The sequence below is a fragment of the Neovison vison genome, chromosome 14 (assembly GCF_020171115.1).
Source record: "Neovison vison isolate M4711 chromosome 14, ASM_NN_V1, whole genome shotgun sequence".
Classification (NCBI taxonomy): domain Eukaryota; kingdom Metazoa; phylum Chordata; class Mammalia; order Carnivora; family Mustelidae; genus Neogale; species Neogale vison.
Genome location: NC_058104.1, coordinates 42,028,549 through 42,044,400, shown reverse-complemented (window position 1 = coordinate 42,044,400; position 15,852 = coordinate 42,028,549).

The following is a 15,852-nucleotide window of genomic DNA, read 5'->3' as shown; positions in this document are numbered from 1 at the left end:
AATAGAGGAAGGCTAAGGCTGGCGTGCATACTTCACTCTGAGGAAGGAGTCTGGGAAGAAGGCAGGCCTGTTCTGTGCATCTTGTCCCAAGGGGACAGCATCTCCAGGGCCACCTGTCCCTAGGGCAGACGTGGGCTTGCCACCAGGCGCCATATCCGGAACACGCAATACACCTCACTGGAAGATAGTGCAGTCAGATGTCATCTTCCTCCAAGATGTGGCAGCTTTGGGGGTAGCAGGGGGTGTGTCTCGGAAGAAGTGGGGATAGTCCCCCACAGCTCACCATCCCAGGGAACGGGCACTGTGCAAATATCCTGTCGCCTCTCCTTTCCTAAGGGGAAGGCACTTGCTTATTCAAAGAGTCCGACTGAAGGCCAGAGCAAAAAGCCAAGACTTACTACGCCAGGAGAAGGCTATTGGCATGGGCTCTCATCCTAGGCCACGCACGCTGCTGCAGGCTTGTGGTGTGTCTGCGTAGTTCGGCCTGGCAGGGTGAACCCAGGATGAGAACATGGAGCCAGGGAAAGCAAGGCCCAAGACGCACCAGCTCTCCCGCAGATCTACTTCCCTGTCTCGACCGAACAAACGCCCAAAGCCTTGCTGAAGAAGCAACAGGGAATTGCGGATCGGGCCAAGCTGAAAACCTCTGGGAAAGCACAGCAGTGGCTGGGAAAAAAGAGTTGGTTCTGTAAGCTCCTGTTGCGTCTTGCCTTGGCCAAGTATTGGCAGCACGGTGGGAGAAACCCGCATAGAGCGAAAGCCTTTTTCCCCGGGCATCCCCTCAGGGAAAGCACAGCATTCTTTGGGAAATCAGATTCGGGTCTGTGCGATGCTGATGCCGCTTTCCTGAACATAGTCTCTGAAGCACGCTGTAATAAAGCCACATGGGGCGTAGTCCTCTTTGCCTGGGCTACCTCTCTGCCGGAGAGAGAAGTGTGGTTGCACCTCTGGAAACAGCCTTAAGGAAAGGGAAACGTCTGTTACTGTGCTCCCTGGGAGCATTGCTGGGCCTGGCGCAGCTCGCCGCTACTGGAGAAGGAAGGGGCCCTTGCCCTGCTGTCTGGAAATGGTTATGAAACAGGAGAGCCTGCCATGGCAGGAACAGCGGGCAGCTTGCACGACAAGTGTACCCTCTCGATTTGTTGAGGAATCAGAGTCATTGCTGCGGGCTGCTGCTCGTGCTTGCCTAGGCCAAGTCTCAAAGTGGGAGAAACCACCATACAGCGAAAGCCTCTTTGCCTACACTTCTCCTCTGGCAAAGCACAGCATTCGTTGGGAAATCTGAGTCGCTTTGTAGGATGATGCTGCTGCTAGCCTGAGCTAGTCTCCGCAGCACGGTGGAAGAAACCCACATGGAGAGAAATTCTCTTGGCCCTAGCCTCCCCAGGGCCTGAGAGAGAAGCGTGGATGCACATCTGGAAAGGGCCTTAAGGATAGGGACACGGCTGTCACCATGCTCCCAGGAGCAAGTCTGGGGAAGGAGCTGAACGCGTCCCCGGAAGAAGAGAAGGAGCCATTGGCCTTGTTGTTGGGAAAATGTCTCAAAGCAGGACAGCCTGCCCTGGCGAGAACAGCGGGATGGTGACAGGATAATCGTCACCCGCTCCCTGTGCGTAGAGACGGCAGCCTGGCTTAAGGAAGACACGAGGGGAGGGCTAGGGCAGGCGCGCATACTCCACTGTGAGGAAGGAGTCTGGGCAGAAGGCAGGCCTGTTCTGTGCCTCTTGTCCAAGGGGACAGCATCTCCAAGGCCAACTGTCCCTAGCGCAGACGTGGGCATACCAACAGGTGCCATACACGGAATTCGCAGATACAGCTCCCTGGAAGAGACGGCAGTCGGATGCTATCTTCCTCCAAGATGAGACAGCGTTGGGGGTGGCAGGGGTGTGTCGGGGAAGAAGTGGGAAAATCCCCCACAGCTCTGCATCCAAGTGCACGGGCGCTGTGCATGGATCCTGTTGCCTCTCCTTTCCTTAGGGGAAGGCACTGGCCTAGTCCCGGAGTCCGCCTGAACGCCAGAGCAAAAAGCCAAGCCTTACTACGCCAGGAGATGGCAGTTGGCATGGACTGTCATCCTAAGCCAAGCACGCTGCTGCAGGGTGGTGGCTTTGTCTGCGTAGTTCGACCTGGCAGGGTGAACCCAGGATGCGACCATGGAGCCCGGTAAAGCAAGGCCCAAGACGCACCAGCTCTCCCGCAGATCTACTTCTCTGACGCGACAGAGCAAACGCCCAAAGCCTTGCTGAGGATGCAGCAGCGAAGTGCGGTTCAGGCCAGGCTGAAAACCTCTGCGAAAGCATAGCAATCGCTAGGAAAAATAGAGTCGGTTCTGTGAGCTGCTGTTGCTGCTTGCCTTAGGCTAATATTGGCTGCACAGTGGGAGAATCCCGCATAGATTGAAAGCCTCTTTGCCTGGGCATCCCCTATAGGAAAGCACAGCATTCTTTGGGAAATCAGAGGCAGTTCTGTGCGATGCTGATGCCGCTTGCCTGAACATAGTCTTTGAAGCACGGTGTAATAAACCCGCATGGAGCGAAATCCTCTTTGCCCGACCATCCACTCTGCCTGAGAGAGAAGCGTGGTTACGACTGTGGAAACAGCCTTATGGAAGGGGAAACGTCTGTCACTGCGCTCCCTGAGAGCATGTCTGGGCCAGGCGTAGCACACCGCTCAAGGAGAAGAGAAGGGGCCCTTGGCCTTGCTGTCTGGAAAGGGTCATGAAACAAGATAGCCTGCATGGCAATAATAGCGGGAGGGTGGCAAGACAAGTGTCACCCTCTCCGTTTGCTTAGAAATCAGAGTCGGTTCTGCGCTGCTGCTCCTGCTTGCCTAGGCCAAGTTTCAAGGTGGGAGAAACCAGCATAGAGCGAAAGCCTCTTTACCCAGGCTTCTCCTCTGGGAAAGCACAGCATTCGTTGGGAAATCTGAATCGGGTTTGTGGGATGCTGCTGCTGCTTGCCTGAGCTAGTCTCCGCAGCACGGTGGAAGAAACTCGCATGGAGCGAAATTCTCTTGGCCCTAGCATCCCCAGTACCTGTGAAGAAGCGTGGATGCACATGTAGAAAGTGTCTTAAGGATAAGGACACGGCTGTCACCGTGCTCCCAGGAGCAAGTCTAGGGAAGGATAAGAAAGCCTCTTCGGGAGAAGAGAGGAAGCCGTTGGCCTTGTTGCTGGGAAACAGTCGTAAAGCAGAAGAACCTGCCCTGGAGAGAACAGCGGAATGGTGGCAAGACAATCGTCACCTGCTCCCTGTGCGTAGAGAAGGAAGCTTGTATTAAGGAAGACAAGAGGGGACGGCTAGGGCAGGCGCGCATACTCAACTCTGAAGAAGGACTCTGGGCAGAAGGCAGGCTTGTTCTGTGCCTCTTGTCCCAAGGGGACAGCATCTACAAGGCCACCTGTCTCTAGGGCAGACGTGGGCCTGCCACGAGGCGCTATACCCAGAAATCGCAGATACAGCTCCCTGGAAGAAAGGGCAGTCAGATGCCATCTTCCTCCAATTGTGGCTGCGTTGGGGGTGGCAGGGGGTGTGTCCGGGAAGAAGTGGGGACAGTCGCCCACCGCTCCCCATCCCAGTGCATGAGCGCTGTGCAGGGATCCTGTCGCCTCTCCTCTCCTATGGGAAAGGCACAGGCCTAGTCTCCGAGTCCGCCTGAACGCCAGAGGTATAAGCCAAGCCTTACTACGCCAGGAGATGGTAGTTGGCATGGAGTGTCATCCTATGCCACGCACGCTACTGCAGGGCTGTGGCTGTGTCTGCGTAGTTCAGCCTGGCAGGGCGATCCCAGGGTGCCACCATGGAGCCCGGGAAAGCAAGGACAAGAGGCACCAGCTCTCCCGCATATCTACTTCCCTGACGCGACAGAGCAAGCGCCGAAAGACTTGGTGAGGAAGCAGCAGCAAAGTGCGGTTCAGGCCAAGGTGAAAACCTCTGCAATACCATAGAAATCGCTAGGAAAGAAGAGTCGGTTCTGTGGGCTGCTGTTTCTGCTTCTTTTAGCCTAGTATTGGCAACACGGTGGGAGAATCCCGCATAGAGCGAAAGCCTCTTTGCCCAGGCATCCCCTCTACCTGAGAGAGAATCATGGCTGAGCCTGTGGAAACAGCCTTATGGAAAAGTCATGAAACAGGAGAGCCTCCATAAGTAAGAATAGCGGGCGGGTGGCAAGACAAGTGTCACCCTCACCGTTTGCTTAGAAACCAGACTCGGTTCTGCGGGCTGCTGCTCCTGCTTGCCTAGACAAAGTCTCAAGTTGGGAGAAACCACCATACAGCGAAAGCCTCTTTGCCCAGGCTTCTCCTCTGGGAAAGCACAGCATTCATTGGGAAATCTGAAACGGGTTCGTGGGATGCTGCTGCTGCTTGCCTGAGCTAGTCTCCATAGCACGGTGGAAGAAACCCGCATGGAGCGAAATTCTCTTGGCCCTAGCATACCCACTGCCAGAGAGAGAAGCTGGATGCACATCTGGAATGGGCCTTAAGGATAGGTACACGGCTGTCACCGTGCTCCCCAAGAGCAAGTATGGTGAAGGAGCAGAATGCCTCCCCAGGAGAAGAGAAGGAGCCGTTTGCCTTGTTGTCGGGAAACATTCGCAAAGCAGGAGAGCCTGCCCTGGCGAGAACAGCGGGATGGTGGCAAGACAAGCCTCACCCTCTTCCAGTGCGTTGGGACGGAAGCCTGGCTTTAGGAAGACACGAAAGGACGGCTAGAGAAGCGCACATACTCCACTCTGAGGAAGGAGTCTGGGCAGATGGCAGGCCTGTTCTGTGCCTCTTGTCCCAAGGGGACAGCTTCTCCATGGTCACCTGTCCCTAGGGCAGACGTGGGCCTGCCACCAGGCGCTAACCCGTAACTCGCATACACAGCTTCCTGGAAGAAAAGGCAGTCAGATGCCATCTTCCTCCAAGATGTGGCAGCGTTGTGGGTGGCAGGGGGTGTGTCGGGGAAGAAGTGGGGACAGTCCCCCACAGCTCCTTATCCCAGTGCACGGGTGCTGTGCAGGGAGACTGTCGCTTCTCCTTTCCTATGGGAAGGCACTGGCCTAGTCTCCGAGTCCGCCTGAACGCCAGAGCAAAAAGCCAAGCCTTACTACACCAGGTGATGGCAGTTGTCTTGGACTGTCATCCTAGGCCACGCTCGCTGCAGCAGGGTGGTGGCTGTGTCTGCGTGGTTCGGCCTGGCAGTGTGAACCCAGGGTGCGAACATGGAGCCCGGGAAAGCAAGGCCCAAGAGGCACCAGCTCTCCCGCAGATCTACTTCCCTGACGCGACAGAGCAAACGCCCAAAGCCTTGCTGAGGAAGCAGCAGCGAAGTGGTTCAGGCCAAGCTGTAAACCTCTGGGAAAGCATAGCTATCGCTAGTAAAAAAGAGTCGGTTCTGTGGGCTCTTGTTTCTGCTTGCTCTAGCCTAATATTTGCAGCACGGTGGGAAAATCCTGCATAGAGTGAAAGCCTCTTTGCCTGGTCATCCCCTCTAGGAAAGCAGAGCATTCTTTGGGATATCAGAGTGGGTTCTATGCGATGCTGATGCCGCTTGCCTGAACATAGTCTCCGAAGCACAGTGTAATAAACCACCATGAAGCGTAATCTTCTTTGCCTGGGCATCCTCTCTGCCTGAGAGAGAAGCGTGGTTGCACCTGTGGAAACAGCCTTAAGGAAAGGGAAACATCTGTTACTGTCCTCCCTGGTAGCATTGCTGGGCCAGCTGTATCACGCCGCTCTGGGAGAAGACAAGGTCCCTTGGCCTTGCTGTCTGGAAACAGTTATGAAACAGGAGAGCCTGCTGAAAGATCCTGGAGTCGCACCCAAGAATCAAACAGCACGCCTCCACTGGATGCAAATTGCAAGAGGTTTATTGGTTACACAGGCGCCTGCGGACGCATCAGCCTTTGTGGGCTGAGCGTGCCGGGCTTAGTTGGGGATCAGATTATATGGGGCAAGGTTGGGGTGGCAGGAAGCGAGTTTACAGAAGCAGATGCTTGGTTACAGGAATCTGATTGGTTAACCTAAATCAAGCATTGTTAGGCACTGTAACCGTTTGTTCTGGTGGGAAGCGGTGGCGGGAAGCCATCCTACAGAAGCAGATATGCATGGGTACAGGAGTCTAATTAATCAATTTGATTCAGGCATGATTGGGCGTTGGGGTCAGGGTGTTCTGGCGGTTCCTTTGGATAGCACTCTGTAAAGTCCCGGTACATTTCATTTCTCATTTGTCTCTCCTTTGACAGACCGTGTGACCACAGACAATGTGTTGCCATCAGGCTATGGGGACAATAGGTTGCTAAAATAAACCTTACCAAGGAGGAAGGGGGTCTTTCAATAGGTTGCTAAAACAAACCTTACCAAGGAGGAAGGGGTCTTTCATTCCCCCCTTTTTCTTTATCATGGATAGAATCCTATATCCATTCACTTTGTTTGAAGTAATTCAGCTTGAGAGCCGGTCTGTTTAATTAGTTGATATTGCTGTGTCAGCACCATTGTCTGGATTACTGACAAGCGATCTTTCATGAACTGTATGAGTTTATTTAAGATACAAGGGCCAATTGAGAGAATTAGTAAAAGTATAATAAGGGGCCCTAAAATGGTGGACAGTAATGTGGTGAACCAAGGAGATCGATTAAACCAACCTTCAATTCAGCCCTGGTGGGATTCAAAATCCTTTTTTCTTTGGGCTAGTCTCTCTCTGAGTTTATTCATGGTTTCTCTAACAATCCCAGTATGACCAGCATAAAAACAGCATTCTTCCTTGAGGGCTGCGCATAATCCTCCTTCTCTTAAGAGCAATAAGTCTAGTCCCCTCCTATTTTGCAGAACCACCTCAGAGAGGGAGGTTATGGATTTTTCTAAGGCAGTGATTGATTTTTCTATAGCTTCTAAATCAGCAGGCATGGCGGCCTGCAAATGCATAAGCTGGTTGATTTGAAGTAGGGCAGAAGTTTCCGTTCTGATACCTGCCGCTATTCCCCCAACTCCTAGTAATATAGCTAATGTTAAGGTAAGGGGCTCTCTTCGATATCTATTTTGTTTCTCATAGTCATAATTTTCCTTATAGAGTCTAAGGCCCCAGCTATACCCTTTTGTCCAGTGAACTGCTTTCTTTCCAGACTCTGTGAAGGTAATCTTAAGGGGGTGACACCATGCATTTTTACAGTATTTTCCGTCGTTTGCTTGGTCCCAGTACCCAGGACGAGCCCCCGGGGACTTTTTTATCTCATGGGAGTAATTGGCTGTAACAGTGATAAAATCCCAATGTGAGGTGGGTTTCCAATAGACATCACCCATAGTTTCACATCCCCAGGCCCCGCAGTAGAAGTCATCAGGGCCTTTACATTTATAGGCCCGTCCGCTAGCAATACTATTTCTCGGCGTGGGGCAGACATAAAAGGGGAGTGCACTAAGTTTGTAGTGTCGTGGTCCATTTCCACATCCCTGGTTAGGGGGCGACATTCCTTTAATCGTAGGGGATGTTGGTGGCTTAGGGGGATCATCGTGTTAGCCTATGTCCCAAAATCCCATAGCCAATTTACAGAGATCCGGATACAGGGCAGTCAGGGGTGCCTGTGAAATGTCACATATATTACCAAGGGGAGTGGGTGGAGTGGGGGTGCAAGGCGCCAGCCCCTGCTCCCTCTTCAGCCAGCCTCCTGAACAATTTTGATCCTTAAATCTTTAAGGTGGTTGAAGGTGGAAGGTCTCATCTTCTGTAACTTCTTCCTGCTGAATAGGGCGTAGAGCTGTCTCTACCTACTCAGGTCAACATTGATCAGTGGAGGAATGTATAGGGGAGTTACGAAAGGCGGAGGCAGCTGAATCCAGCGCTGACAGTGAAGAAGTATCTTTGCGTGTGGTAAGGATCATCTGCCTGGTGAAGTCATTGCAGCAATGGAGTCTCGGAACCAAGTAGAGAAACACTGAACAAAGCAACATATTAAAGTTAATAAGGCGATAAGAATGAGAAGCCTGAAAAGGAGATTTGGCCATAGCCCTCTTTCAAACCAGGAACTTAACTATTCACTGAGAGAGACTTAGCTAAAGCATCTGTTTGCAATTGCACCTTAACAGAGGTGGATTTTAGGATAAATATGACTAAGGGCTGAAACCAATAAGAAGACCTTTGAGTGGTCCAGGCTTAACAATATTCTGACTACAGAGGATCACTGGCAAGTGAGAAAACTTGTCAAGAGATAAGGGGAGTCCCCCATGCATTATTTAATCCACTCATAAAGAAAGTGGGGTCATCCATTGCCTCCACAAGTCCATAGTTAATCCTATGGAGTGTGATAGGCTGGCTTTTAGGCAATTTCATTATCCCAGCCATCAACAAGGTGTTAGTTAAGTTATACAATTGTAGGGGAATTAATTCCATTTTTCCAGTTGTTTAATCATGTGCTGTGGGTTTCTGCTAATATCCCCACAAAATAAGATCGACTAAAGAAGCTATTGTGTAACTTCTCTCAAGTTTACCTCAAATTGTTTAGCTTAGGTAAACAAACATTTAAAGACAACTAAGTCTAGAATTTAACATCCATAAAGTTGTGTTATTAAAACATAATTTTTCTCTCTAAAATAACCTTTATTTTCAGAGATGGCCAAATCAGGACTAATTTACTTGTGAAACAAGTCCAGTTTTAACAAATTTGGCCCATTATTTACATAAGCTCAGCAAGAACAGTGAGTGTGATCAATAGATCTTTTAGAATCTGCTTTGCTGGAACTTTTTATAAGGAATCTCTAGGTTGAACTTCTAGTAGCCTCTCCAGGCCAGAAGCCAAGCCATGTACTTGCCATCAGGCATGCCTGCAATACCTGTCGATCTGGGCATATGCCTCTTCTGAGACTGTACCTACCAAGGAGTGACATTCTTTACTCACCTGGTGAGGCTGCTGGGAACTCTGTAAGCAAGGTATCAGGCCAACAGTCCCAAGGGACTTTATGGCTCCAGGTTTTATAAAGTCAACCTTAGTTCCTTAAAGCTGTCTGGTCATATCTGAAACTTTTCAAATATGATATCCCAGTCAAAGCCTTGGTAAAATAACCAGTTTGCAATGCTGTCCTGTTACAAGGAGAACAGATTCTTATTGAACTTATGCAAATGACTGATTGCCATGGAAGAAAGAATACTTACTGAGACCTTTTGTTTTCAGAGGATTCAGATAGAGAGAAAAGTTGAATGCCTTGATTCGTTTACAAATGAGCACTTTTACATCTCTATGAGTTACAGATAACTTAAGAAAAAGTATCCCTAGTCTGGAAGAGCAAACATTAGAAAACCAGCAATGTCTAAAACAAGACAAAACATTAAGAGACATAATACTATAATCTTTTAGTTCATTTAGTCCCATTTTACTAAATCTGGTGAATGCAGCTTTAGTTAGTTTTGGAAATTCTTACCCATTTCAGTTTTAGGGTTTTCAAGTATATTAAATATCTATTTGTCTTGAAAGTCCTTTATATGAATCTCCTTTAAGATAAAACTCATTTTACGAGAGAATTAAAACCATTATAAATGACAAAAACTCGGAATGTATATGGTTAGAGCTGAAGAGACGGGAGTTTACAATTTAGTTGCAAGGAAATCAGGTTACTTCTGTGACATATAGCATTTCCGTAATTACAATATCAAGTGATGATCTTTTAAAACATTAAAACTTTAGGAAACGTATAGAATCTCTAGAATAATTATAGCATTTTCCCAAATGTAACCCAAGGTTTATTATTGGTTTAAATCTTGAACAATTGCTAAAACCTTAGAAAGTTTTAAAACACATGCCTAAGTATAATTAGGGATGTTAAACACCTGATAAAACAGAACATAGAAGTTGGGTTTTCTGGGCTGGCAAAGAGAAAACCATTTACATTTTTTTTAACAGATCAATTAATCTAAGAAAACTTTTCCCTTTTAAACAGAAAGAAAACCAGCCTTTTATGCCAGTGTCTTTCCGTTTTTAATTTTATTTTTAAGTGAGCAGTCTTAAGATAGGAGTTTTCTGGGTTTCCCTCCCATCATGAATGATGTCGCAGACAAGGGAGGGGGATCTTTCAGGTGCTGTCCTGCTCGCGTCCCTCGCGGGAACTTAGGAGCGTCTTAGCTAAGGTCTATCCGTATAAACCCCGGACCAGGCTACTCCATGGAGTAGATGACCGTTATGCCATATGATGCTCCGTGAGACTCAGGGTGCAGCCCACTCAGACTCCGTAGCCAAAGGCGGTGGAGCCACATAAACATCCATACAGTCATGCATTCCTCAGATTCAAACGGATCAGACATTTTTCCCTAAATAGAATGTTACCTTTATAACTGATGCAAAGAACATATAGACACTTAGGACGTCAACAGGACAGTCTGGACACAAGAGACGGTCAGGAGGAACATGAGATCGTCCCTGACCGACAGGGTTACGGTCAGGAGGAACGCGAGATCCTCCCTGACCGACAGGGTTACGGTCAGGAGGAACGCGAGATCCTCTCTGACCGACAGGGTTACGGTCAGGAGGAACGCGAGATCCTCCCTGACCGACAGGGTTACGGTCAGGAGGAACGCGAGATCCTCTCTGACCGACAGGTGGCCCAAGATAATGGACCTCTTCATACACCCCGAGGCGTCCCCTGGAGTGTTACAGATCCCCGAGGCGTCCCTCGGGGTGGCAGGGGAGAAGTCCGAGTTCGTCAACTCCTTCTCAATCATGCCCATTCTACAGAGCAACAACGTTGTTGTACAGAACATAAAGATAAGAACATAACACACAATCAGAGAGACAGAGACACAGATGACAGAGACACAGATACTGGCCAGCTAACCTCCCGGTGGGGACCGGCTAGAGTCTTGGGTGGGAATTCATGAGACCTCGGTGGAACCTCCAAATGAAAGATCCTGGAGTCGCACCCAAGAATCAAACAGCACGCCTCCACTGGATGCAAATTGCAAGAGGTTTATTGGTTACACAGGCGCCTGCGGACGCATCAGCCTTTGTGGGCTGAGCGTGCCACGCTAAGTTGGGGAGCAGATTATATAGGGCAAGGTTGGGGTGGCAGGAAGCGAGTTTACAGAAGCAGATGCTTGGTTACAGGAATCTGATTGGTTAGCCTAAATCAAGCATTGTTAGGCACTGTAACCGTTTGTTCTGGCGGGAAGCAGTGGCGGGAAGCCATCCTACAGAAGCAGATATGCATGGTTACAGGAGTCTAATTAATCAATTTGATTCAGGCATGATTGGGCGTTTGGGTCAGGGTTTTCTGGCGGTTCCTTGGGATAGCACTCTGGAAAGTCCCGGTACATTTCATTTCTCATTTGTCTCTCCTTTGACAGACCAGGTGACCACAGACAATGTGTTGCCATCAGGCTATGGGGACAATAGGTTGCTAAAACAAACCATCCAAGGAGGAAGGGGGTCTTGCAATAGGTTGCTAAAACAAACCTTACCAAGGAGTACGGGAGTATTTCACCTGCCATGGCAAGAACAGGGGGCAGCTGGCACGACATTTGTCACCATCTCCATTTGCTGAGAAATCAGAGTCGCTTCAGCGTGCTGCTGCTCGTGCTTGCCTAGGCCAAGTCTCAAGGTGGGAGAAACCACCATACAGGAGAAGCCTAGGCTTCTGCTCTGGGAAAGCACTGCTTTCTTTGGGAAATCTGAATCGAGTTTGTCGGATGCTGCTGCTTCTTGCCTGAGCTAGTCTCCGCAGCACAATGGAAGAAACCCGCATGGAGCGAAATGCTCTTGGCCCTAGCATCCCCACTGCCTGAGAGAGAAGCGTGGATGAACATCTGGAAAGGGCCTTAAGGATAGGGATACGGCTGTCACCGTGCTCCCAGGAGCAAGTCTGGGGAAGGAGGAGAACGCCTCCCCGGGAGAAGAGAAGGAGCAATTGGCCTTGTTGTCGGGAAACAGTCACAAAGCAGGAGAGCCTGCCCTAGCGAGAACAGTGGGACGGTGGCAAAACAAGCGTCACCCGCTCCCTGTGCGTAGAGACGGAAGCCTGGCTTTAGGAAGACACGAGGGTACGGCTAGGGCTGGCGCACATACTCCACTCTGAGGAAGGAGTCTGGGTAGAAGCCAGGCCTGTTCTTTGCCTCTTGTCCCAAGGGGACAGCATTTCCAAGGTCACCTGTCCCTAGGGCAGACGTGGGCTTGCCACCAGGCGCCATACCCGGAACTCGCAGATACAGCTCCCTGGAAGAAAGGGCAGTCAGATGCCATCTACCTCCAATATGTGCCAGCGTTGGGGGTCACAGGGGGTATGTCGGGGAGGAAGTGGGTACAGTCCCGCACCGCTCCCCATCCCAGTGCATGGGCGCTGTGCATGGATCCTGTCGCCTCTCCTTTCCTAAGGGGAAGGTACTGGCCTATTCGCCGAGTCTGCCTGAGCGCCAGAGCAAAAAGCCTACCTTACTACGCCAGGAGATGGCAGTTGGCATGGACTGTCATCCTTGGCCACGCACGCTGCTGCAGTGTTGTTGCTGTGTCTGAGTAGTTCGGCCCGGCAGGGTAAACCCAGGATGCAACCATGGAGCACGGGAAAGCAAAGCCCAAGACGCACCAGCTCTCCCGCAGATCTACTTCCCTGACGCAACAGAGCAAACGCCCAAAGCCTTGCTGAAGAAGCAGCAGCGAAGTGCGGATCAGGCCAAGCTGAAAAACTCTGGGAAAGCATAGCAGTCGCTGGGAAAAAAGAGTCGGTTCTGTGTGCTGCTGTTGCTGCTTGCCTTAGCCTATTATTGGCAGCACGGTGGGAGAAACACCTATAGAGCGAAAGTCTTTATCCCCGGGCATCCCCTCAAGGAAAGCACAGCATTCTTTGGGAAATCAGAGTCGGTTCTGTGCGATGCTGATGCCGCTTGCCTGAACATAGTCTCCGAAGCACAGTGTATATACCCGCATGGAGTGTAATATTCTTTGCCTGGGCATACTCTCTGCCTGAGAGAGAAACGTGGTTGCGTCTGTGGAAACAGCCTTAAGGAAAGGGATATGTCTGTTACTGTGCTCCCTGGGAGCGTTCCTGGGCTAGGCGTAGCACGCCACTCCGGGAGAAGAGAAGGGGCCCTTGGCCTTGCTGCCTGGAAACGGTCATGAAACAGGAGAGCCTGCCATGGCAAGAACAGCGGGCAGCTGGCAAGACAAGTGTCACCCTCTCCATTTGCTGAGAAATCAGAGTCACTTCAGCGGGCTGCTGCTCGTCGTTCCCTAGGCCACGTCTCAAGGTGGGGAAACCACCATACAGCGAAAGCCTCTTTGCCCAGGCTTCTCCTCTGGGAAATCACAGCATTCGTTGGGAAATCTGAGTTGCTTTGTGGGATGCTGCTGCTTCTTGCCTGAGCTAGTCTCCGAAGCACGGTGGAAGAACCCGGCATGGAGCGAAATTCTCTTGGCCTTAGCATTCCCTCTGCCTGAGAGAGAATCGTGGATGCACATCTGGAAAGGGCCTTAAGGATAGGGACACGGCTGTCACCATGCTCCCAGGAGCAAGTCTGGGGAAGGAGCAGAACTCCTCCCTTGGAGAAGAGGAGGAGCCGTTAGCCTTGTTGTCAGGAAACAGTCGCAAAGCAGGAGAGCCTACCCTGGTGAGAAAAGCTGGATGGTGGCAAGACATGCGTCAACTGCTTCCTGTGCATAGGGATGGAAGCCTGGCTTTAGGAAGACACGAGGGGATGGCTAGGGCAGGAGAGCATACTCCACTCTTAGGAAGGAGTCTGCGCACACAGCAGGCCTATTCTGTGCCTCCTTTCCCAGGGGGAGAAAATCTCCACTGCCTTCTGTCCCTAGGGCAGACGTCGGACTGCCACGAGGATCCATACGCGGAACTCGCAGATACAGCTCCCTGGAAGAAAGGGCAGTCAGATGCCATCTTCCTCCAAGATGTGGTAGCGTTTGGGGTGGCAGGGGGTATGTCGGGGAGGAAGTGGGGACAGGCCCCCACAGCTCCCCATCCCAGTGCACAGGCGCTGTGTAGGGATCCTGTCGCCTCTCCTCTCCTATGGTGAATGCACTAGCCTAGTCCTCTAGTCCGCCTGAATGCCAGAGCAAAAAGCCAAGCCTTAATACGCCAGGATTTGGCAGTTGGCATGGAGTCATGCTAGGCCATGCACGCTGCTGCAGTGTTGTGGCTGTGTCTGCTAGTTCAGCCTGGCGGGGTTAACCCAGGTTGCGACCATGGAGTGCGGGAAAGCAAGGACCAATAGACACCAGCTCTCCCGCAGATCTACCTCCCTGACGCGACAGACGAACGCCCAAAACCTTGCTGAGGAAGCAACAGCGAAGTGCGGTTCAGGCCAAGCTGAAAACCTCTGTGAAAGCATAGCAATCGCTGGGAAAAAAAGTCGGTTCTGTGGGCTGCTGTTGCTGCTTGCTTTAGCCCAGTATTGGCAGCACGGTGGGAGAATCCCGCATAGAACGAAAGCCTCTTTGCCCGGGCATCCCCTCTATCTGAGAGAGAAGCGTGGTTGAGCCTGTGGAAACAGCCTAAAGGAAAAGTCATGAAGCAGGAGAGCCTGCATAAGCAAGAATAGAGGGCGGGTAGCAAGACAAGTGTCACCCTCTCCGTTTGCTTAGAAATCAGAGTCCGTTCTGCGGGCTGCTGTTCCTGCTTGCCTAGGCCAAATCTCAAATTGGGAAAAACCAGTATACAGCAAAAGCCTCTTTGCCCAGGCTTCTCCTCTGGGAAAACACAGCATTCATTGGGAAATCTGAAACGGGTGTGTGGGATGCTGCTGCTGCTTGCCTGAGCTAGTCTCCACAACACGGTGGAAAAAACCCGCATGGAGCGAAAATCTCTTGGCCCTAGCATACAGATCCCCATGGCCACCTGTCCCGAGGGCCTGCGTGGGCCTGCCACCAGGCGCCAAACCGTAACTCGCAGACACAGCTCCCTAGAAGAAAGGACAGTCAGATGCCATCTTCCTCCAATATTTGGCAGCGTTGGGGAAGCAGGGGTTGTTTCGGGGAAGAAGTGGGGACAGTCCCCCACAGCTCCCCATCCCAGTGTACGGGCGCTGTGCAGGGATCCTGTCGCCTCTCCTCTCCTATGGGGAAGGCACTGTCCTAGTCCCCGAGTCCTCCTGAATGCCAGAGTAAAAAGCCATGCCTTACTATGCCAGGAGATGGCTGTTGGCATGGACTGTCATTCTATGCCACGCATGCTGCTGCAGGTTGGTGGTTGTGTCTGCGTAGTTCGGCCTGGTAGGGTGATCCCAGAGTGTGACCATGGACCCCGGGAAAGCAAGGCCCAAGACGCACCAGCTGTCCCGCAGATCTACTTCCATGACGCGACAGAGCAAACGCCCAAAGCCGAGCTGAGGAAGCAGAGCAAAGTGCGGTTCAGGCCAAGCTGAAAACCTCTGCGAAAGCATAGCAGTCGCTAGGAAAAAAGTGTCGGTTCTGTGGGCTGCTGTTGCTGCTTGCCTTAGCCTAGTATTTGCAGCATGGTGGGAGAATCAGGGTTAGAGTGAAAGCCTCTTTGCCTGGGCATCCCCTCTAGGAAAGCACAGCATTCTTTGGGAAATCAGAGTCGGTTCTGTGCAATGCTGATGCCGCTTGCCTGAACATAGTCTGCGAAGCACGGTGTAATAAACCCGCATGGAGCGAAATCCTCTTGTCCCGGGCATCCCCTCTGCCTGAGAGAGAATCGTGGTTGCGCCTGTCGAAACAACCTTAAGGAAAGGGAAACATCTTTCACTGCGCTCCCTGAGAGCATGTCTGGGCCAGACGGAGCACGCTGCTCCAGGAGAAAAGAAGGGGCCCTTGGCCTTCCTGTCTGGAAAGGCTCATGCAACAGGAGAGCCTGCATTGGCAAGAATAGCGGGCGGGTGGCAAGACATGTGTCACCATCTCCGTTTGCTTTGAAATCAGAGTCGGTTC